Source organism: Bos javanicus, chromosome 3, assembly GCF_032452875.1.
Source record: "Bos javanicus breed banteng chromosome 3, ARS-OSU_banteng_1.0, whole genome shotgun sequence".
NCBI classification, from domain to species: Eukaryota; Metazoa; Chordata; class Mammalia; order Artiodactyla; family Bovidae; genus Bos; species Bos javanicus.
This window is the reverse complement of record NC_083870.1, coordinates 112,603,459-112,609,458: the sequence shown is the minus strand read 5'-3', so window position 1 is coordinate 112,609,458 and position 6,000 is coordinate 112,603,459.

The window sequence follows — 6,000 nt, the reverse complement described above, 5'->3', positions numbered from 1 at the left end:
TCCCGCAGGGTAAGGGAGGATGGACATAGCCCCAGGCCTGCTGCATCTCAGGACTGGCTAGCCTACAGGAGCAGAAGCTGCAGGCCCCGCCCAGTGTGGCTTGAGGAGCTGATGGGTGAGGCTCAAGGTGCTGCTTCTGGTCAAAGTGGGGTTGGAGATACTGTCCAGGGCTTGGGCAGTCTCCAGGTCTTAGTGCTAGACTGGGAGACAGGCCTCGAGCCAGGTGACAGCCTCCAGGAACAAAGTCCCCAGGTGGCCCAGTACATGTGTATTCTGAGTGTGTCCTTGGCTTGCTGGTGTGCCAATGCCTGGGGCCCTGGCTTGAGTGGTCTGCCCAAACACACATGCATATAGTATCACACCAGTGACAAGCTGGGGACTACTCCAAGAATCCTGTTTTCCCCTTTCTCTGGAGTTACTGCCCCAAGACTTTGGACTTGGAACTCCTTTTTGGGCAGGTCTGTCTGCTGCTTCTGCTCCTCTCTTTGCCCTTTACAGGAAACCAGGAACTCCATCTCTAGGCCTTGTTCAGGGGCTGGCTTCAGGGTCTGAGAAGTTGGAGGGGTGAGGGCAAGAGGTTCGTTTATGATGTGTTTGTGTCCCACAGCAGGCAAGACCAGAGCTGGGTGATTGGGACCTGCTGCTTACCCTGGAGGGCTGCCCTCCGATGGGCTGGGGGCTGAGCTTCTGCCTCCCTGGTGGAGGATTTTGAGCCAGACAAGGATGTGGCTGACAAGTTGGCAGAGAGCATGGCAGGGAGCCAGGTCACATTCTATGAGTTGCCGGGCCCTGCATACCCACACTACTGCCTGGAGCTCCTCCTGGCAGCCTCCCTCCTGCTGGCAGCCCCCAATCCCCGGGGCTATTGCTGGTCTTCCTGGAGCCCGTCTGTCTTCTGCCACCAGCTCCCCTGCGGCCATAGGCTGGCCAGGCTGCTCCACAGAGGAGACTGCTGCGTGGTGGCCCAAGGCAGACGAAAGAAAGGATGAGCTCTGGGCTTGGCTGGGGAGCAGCATGGGGAGCCCGGGCTGGGCTAGAGTGGGAGCATGTGTGTTGGGGGATGGGAAGAGGAAAAGCAAGTCAGCCTCGCAGGGAGGTCGTGGATATGTGTGGGTGCTTGACACTGACCTTGACTTCTGGTGAGAGGCCAGGGTGCTGTGTGTGCAGGGAGGATCTACCCGTGGGTTAGAGGACACAAGCTTTGAGAAGGTGCCATCAGGAGATTTGGGAGATGGCAGGTGCTGTATGTGATATGATCTCGACATCTCCAAATCCTCAGTAAATCTATTAAAGCCATGAAATTCTTGGCTTAACTGGATGTTTTCTTTTTGATGGAAACCCGCAGGAGGCAGAGAGCAAAGGGGCTACAGTCATGGAAACCATAGCCGAGAGAGAAACTAACGTTGGGGACTGATGGAGAGTATGGGAAGGAAGGAGGGCTCTGAGCACTCATAAGCTGTGGAGTGGGGTCCAGGCCAAGTTCAACTTGATCTTCACGGGGCAAATGGGTCCCCTTTGCCATCTGGGTTATAGAGGAATTGGCAGCTGAGAACCAAAAGGCTAGGATGCTGCCCAAGAGGCAGCAGACTGATGGCCTGTTCCCTCCACACGAACATGAAGGCACAGTCACTTCTATCGTCTTTGAGCCTCACAGCAACACTGGGAGGGGGACCCGCCCCCTTGACACTCTGGGCTCCAGCCGTGCTAAACAGCTTGTAGTTATGCTGTTCCTTCATTCAAGAACACTCTTTCCTCCAATTTCTTTCCTCTGGGGAGGAAAGTAAACGTGTTAGTTGCTCAGTCCAGTCAGCCTCTTGCAACCCCGTGGACCACAGCCCCCCAGGCTCCTCTGTCCAAGGAATTCTCCAAGCAAGAATACTGGAGTGGATAGTCATTCCCTTCTCCAGGGGATTTTCCCGACCCTGGGATTGAACCCCGGGTCTCCATAATTGCAAGCAGATTCTTTACTGTCTGAACCATCAGGGAAGCCCCAGAGTAATCTATAAGTATCCTTTAAGATTTAGTTCAGCCGTAACTGGAAGTCATCTTGATCTCCCAATGTGGATAAGCTGCTGCCTCTGGGTTCCCACAATTTCCTGCATTTCCTTTTCTCCAAGCACTGATCACACTGCCCTCACTGGTCTGGGAACCTCTTGAGCAGTGGTCTTCAAAGGAAGGTGCACAAGATGAGCCACTGGAGCTTTGGAAGAAAGTGTTAAAACTTCTATTTCTTTTTGATCTATACGTGTCAAGACATTATAGACTTAGGTCAAGCCTAATTAATTACTCCACAGTCCTTCATCATATAAATGTTCTATATTTTATTTATTCATCCCCTTGTTATTGGATATTTAATGTCTATTATAAACCTGACTTTATATTCTCACATACCTGAATTTGAGAAAGAAGAAAATATTATCACCATTTTGCAACAAGGGAAGAAATAATCATAAGTTTCATTAAAAAACTTTCTGTTTTATTATTTTGGCTATAAACAGAAATTTATTCCTCAGTTCTGGAGGCTGGAAGTCCAACCAAGATCAGGATGCCAGCATGGTTGGATTTGGCGAGGACCTTCTTCTAAGTTCCTGGTGTGCTGCAGTCCATGGGGTCACAAAGAACTGGACACAACTGAGTGACTGAACTGAACTTTTTCTAGGTTGAAGACTTCAGAAGAAGTCTTAAGACTTATTGTGTCAGACAGCAGAGAGCAGCAGGAGGAAGCAAGCTTAATGTGACTTTTTAAAAAGGAAACCTTTTTATTTTATAAAAAGATAGTCGATTAACAATGTGGTGATAGTTTCAGGTGGATAGCAAAGGGATTCAGTCATACATACACATCCATCCATTCATTCTCCCCCAAACTCCCCTCCTGTCCAAACTGCCACATAACGTTGAGCAGCATTCTATGTACTACATGTAGGGTCTATCTTTTTTTAAATTTCACTTTATTCTGAAGCTAGACTGCCTGCATTTTAGCCATACGGCTTTAGTAATATTGTATAGTATTAGACCCTCCCTCAAAGGGTTTTGAGAGGCTAAGTGACTTAATATGTATAAAGTACCACTGAGAGCAGGATCTAATAATGCATTGTAAATGTTCAATAAAAAGCTTTTCTTTAATTATATATTTATAACATGTGTATCACTTATAAGTAGATAAATACACATATGTTGGGAGCGTGTGCTCACATGTGTTTTGCTAATAGGAAACATTGCTAATTTCCTAACAGAACACTTGATTGGGCAAGTTAGAGATCAGGCTCTGAGGATAGGGACTAGGTCTAATTCATCTCTGCATCTTTAGAGCCTTGTTATTGCCCCATACACAAAGGGTCTTGATAGATAATTGTGGACAGAAAAAAATGTTGGTGGATGTTGGAGCAGAGAACTGGGATCTAGTTCAGGCTCTGTTGTTTATTTCCATACAACACTGGGCAGGGCACTTGTCCTCTTGGGGCCTTAGCTTTCCTCTCCTGTAAAATGCCAGGCATTAATTAGACAAAGGCTAAGGGATAATCAAGGAACAATTCCAGGCTGGATTTAGGGTGAAGGGCGCCCTCTTGTGTCCTAATGGTGTCGTTCTCTCTTTGCAGCCTCCCCTCCATTCCTCCTCTTCAGGGAGGTGATCCTGAGGAGGATGTCCTTACCTGACCCTTGCAAAGCCACCTTTCCAGCTTCAGAGCCTCACACTCTGAGTGTCAAATGTCTTCAGCTCTCCTAGCCCCTCACACGGCTTCACTGTTTCTCTCCTCATTCAACTTTTCTTATGCAGTGTGGGGCCGAGAAGAAACCTCTGGAGTCAAACGCCCTGAAGTTCAAATCCCAGCTCATATTAGCTATGTGATCTTGAGCAGATCACATCATCTGTCTAAGCCCTCATTTCCTCCTTTTAAATTGGAATAAAACCCACCTCTCAGGGTTGTGGTGAGGTTTCAACAAGGAGTGCTTGTAGGTTGCTGTTGGATTCACTGAGTAAAATCACATGAATTATTACTATAAATGAGCTAGAACATATTTCACAGAGGAGAAGAGCTTTGAACTGGGTCCTTAAAATTAAAATATAGATTTTTTCCATAATCTTAAAAACAGCTAACATGTGTTGAGCACGCGCCATATGCCAGGTACTGTCGATTTCCCCTAAGTCTCATACCTATCAGTAAAAATAATAATAGCTAATTATTATCAGGGCCTCCCAGGTGGCACTGATCTTGGCGAGGCAGCAGAGAACAGGGGCATGAAACGAGATCTTAATTCCCTGCCCAGGAATTGAACCTGGGTGGCCTGGATGTCACTTTCACTTTTCACTTTCATGCATTGGAGAAGGAAATGGCAACCCACTCCAGTGTTCTTGCCTGGAGAATCCCAGGGACCGGGGAGCCTGGTGGGCTGCCGTCTATGGGGTCGCACAGAGTCAGACACGACTGAAGCGACTTAGCAGCAGCAGCCTGGATGAAAACTAGGAATCCTAGCCTAGCAAGGGCTAGAGGCTAGAAGCTAATCTTGCCTGGATCTTTGCCCTCAGAGAAAAATGCATTTATCACAGAGGCAGAAACTGTAAACGCAGGTACAAAGTTTAGTATCAGAGACATAGCAGAACAAGTGGGAGAGCACATAGAGAAACAATTTGTTTAGTTGAGATAGAAGCAAGGCAGAGATGCACACCCAGGGAGTAAGGGTGTGGGTGTTCCCCCTAGTGAGGAGCGCCTTAAAGAGGCGGGTAAGTCATTTATATAAGGCAGTTCTTCCGGGTCTTGTCCTCCTTCAGGCCAGTTATCTGGTTTCTTTCTCTACAGCTGATGCACCCATCAGCCAAGATGGATCTCAAAGTGAAGGCTTCTGGCAGGAGCAAGGCTCACTGTGGCCTGGAATGAGTCCTGGAAAAGTCCTCTGACTTTTGACTCCAAGGATCCTTTCTGCACTTCTGTAGTGTCTCCCTTATCTTTTACTCGGAAGGGTCTTTGCCTCTCTTCCTCCTTGCCATGATTATTCCCTTGAGGTGTTAACAAGTGATGAAGACTGGCTCTTCACCCTGTTTCTGCTGTTACTTCCATTTCCGAGAGCAAATGGGGGGCTGCTTGTAAATTTCTCAGCTGGAGCCCGCCTATCTCTTACCTCTGGAAATCCAAAGAGGAGGCTGGCTAATGGTCAATGTCCAACCTGGAGACTGTCTATCTCCTACCTCAGCGCTAATGGTAAAGAACTCGCCTGCCAATGCAGGAGATGTAAGAGATGCGGGTTCAGTCCCTGGCTCAGGAAGATGCCCTGGAGGACAGCATGGCAACCCACTCCAGTATTCTTGCCTGGAGAATTCCATGGACAGAGGAGCCTGGCAGGCTACAGTCCATGGGGTTGCAAAGAGTCAGGTACGACTGAAGTCACTTAGCACGCATGCAGTTATTATTAAACTCCTTTACCAGAGATGACAAGCTCTTTACATATTTTCCCCATTTATTCCTAGCAGGTAGATGACACTATTGTAATTCCAATTTTATAGGTAAGAAAACTGAGGCATAAAGAGGTTAAGTAATTTGCCCCAGGTTTCACAACTAGTGAAACCAACTACATCCTGCATATGAAAGTAAGAAATGTCAGACACAAGCAGTTTGACTTCAGAGACCTTGCTTTCCCTGCATTATTTCATCTATCTTCACAATACCCTGCAATGTAGGTTCTATCGCCTGCATTTTACCTACTAAAAACCTGAAGCCAAAAGAGACGCAGTCATTCGTTCAAGGCCACATAGCTGTGAAGTCACTGGGCTGGGATTTGGATCCATGTCTGACTACAAAACCCACATTCTCAAACCCATGTTAGATTGCTCTTACTCCAAAGTATTCATAAGGGAGCAAAGCAACTGCATTTATATTAAAATTATTCTGGTGATTATTACTCTGATAACAATTAACTCTCTTCCAGCACGCACGAAGTGCCAAGCTCCCCACTATTTACATGATAATAGCTAATATTCCCTGTGTATTATTAAGACCCCTGTTCTGA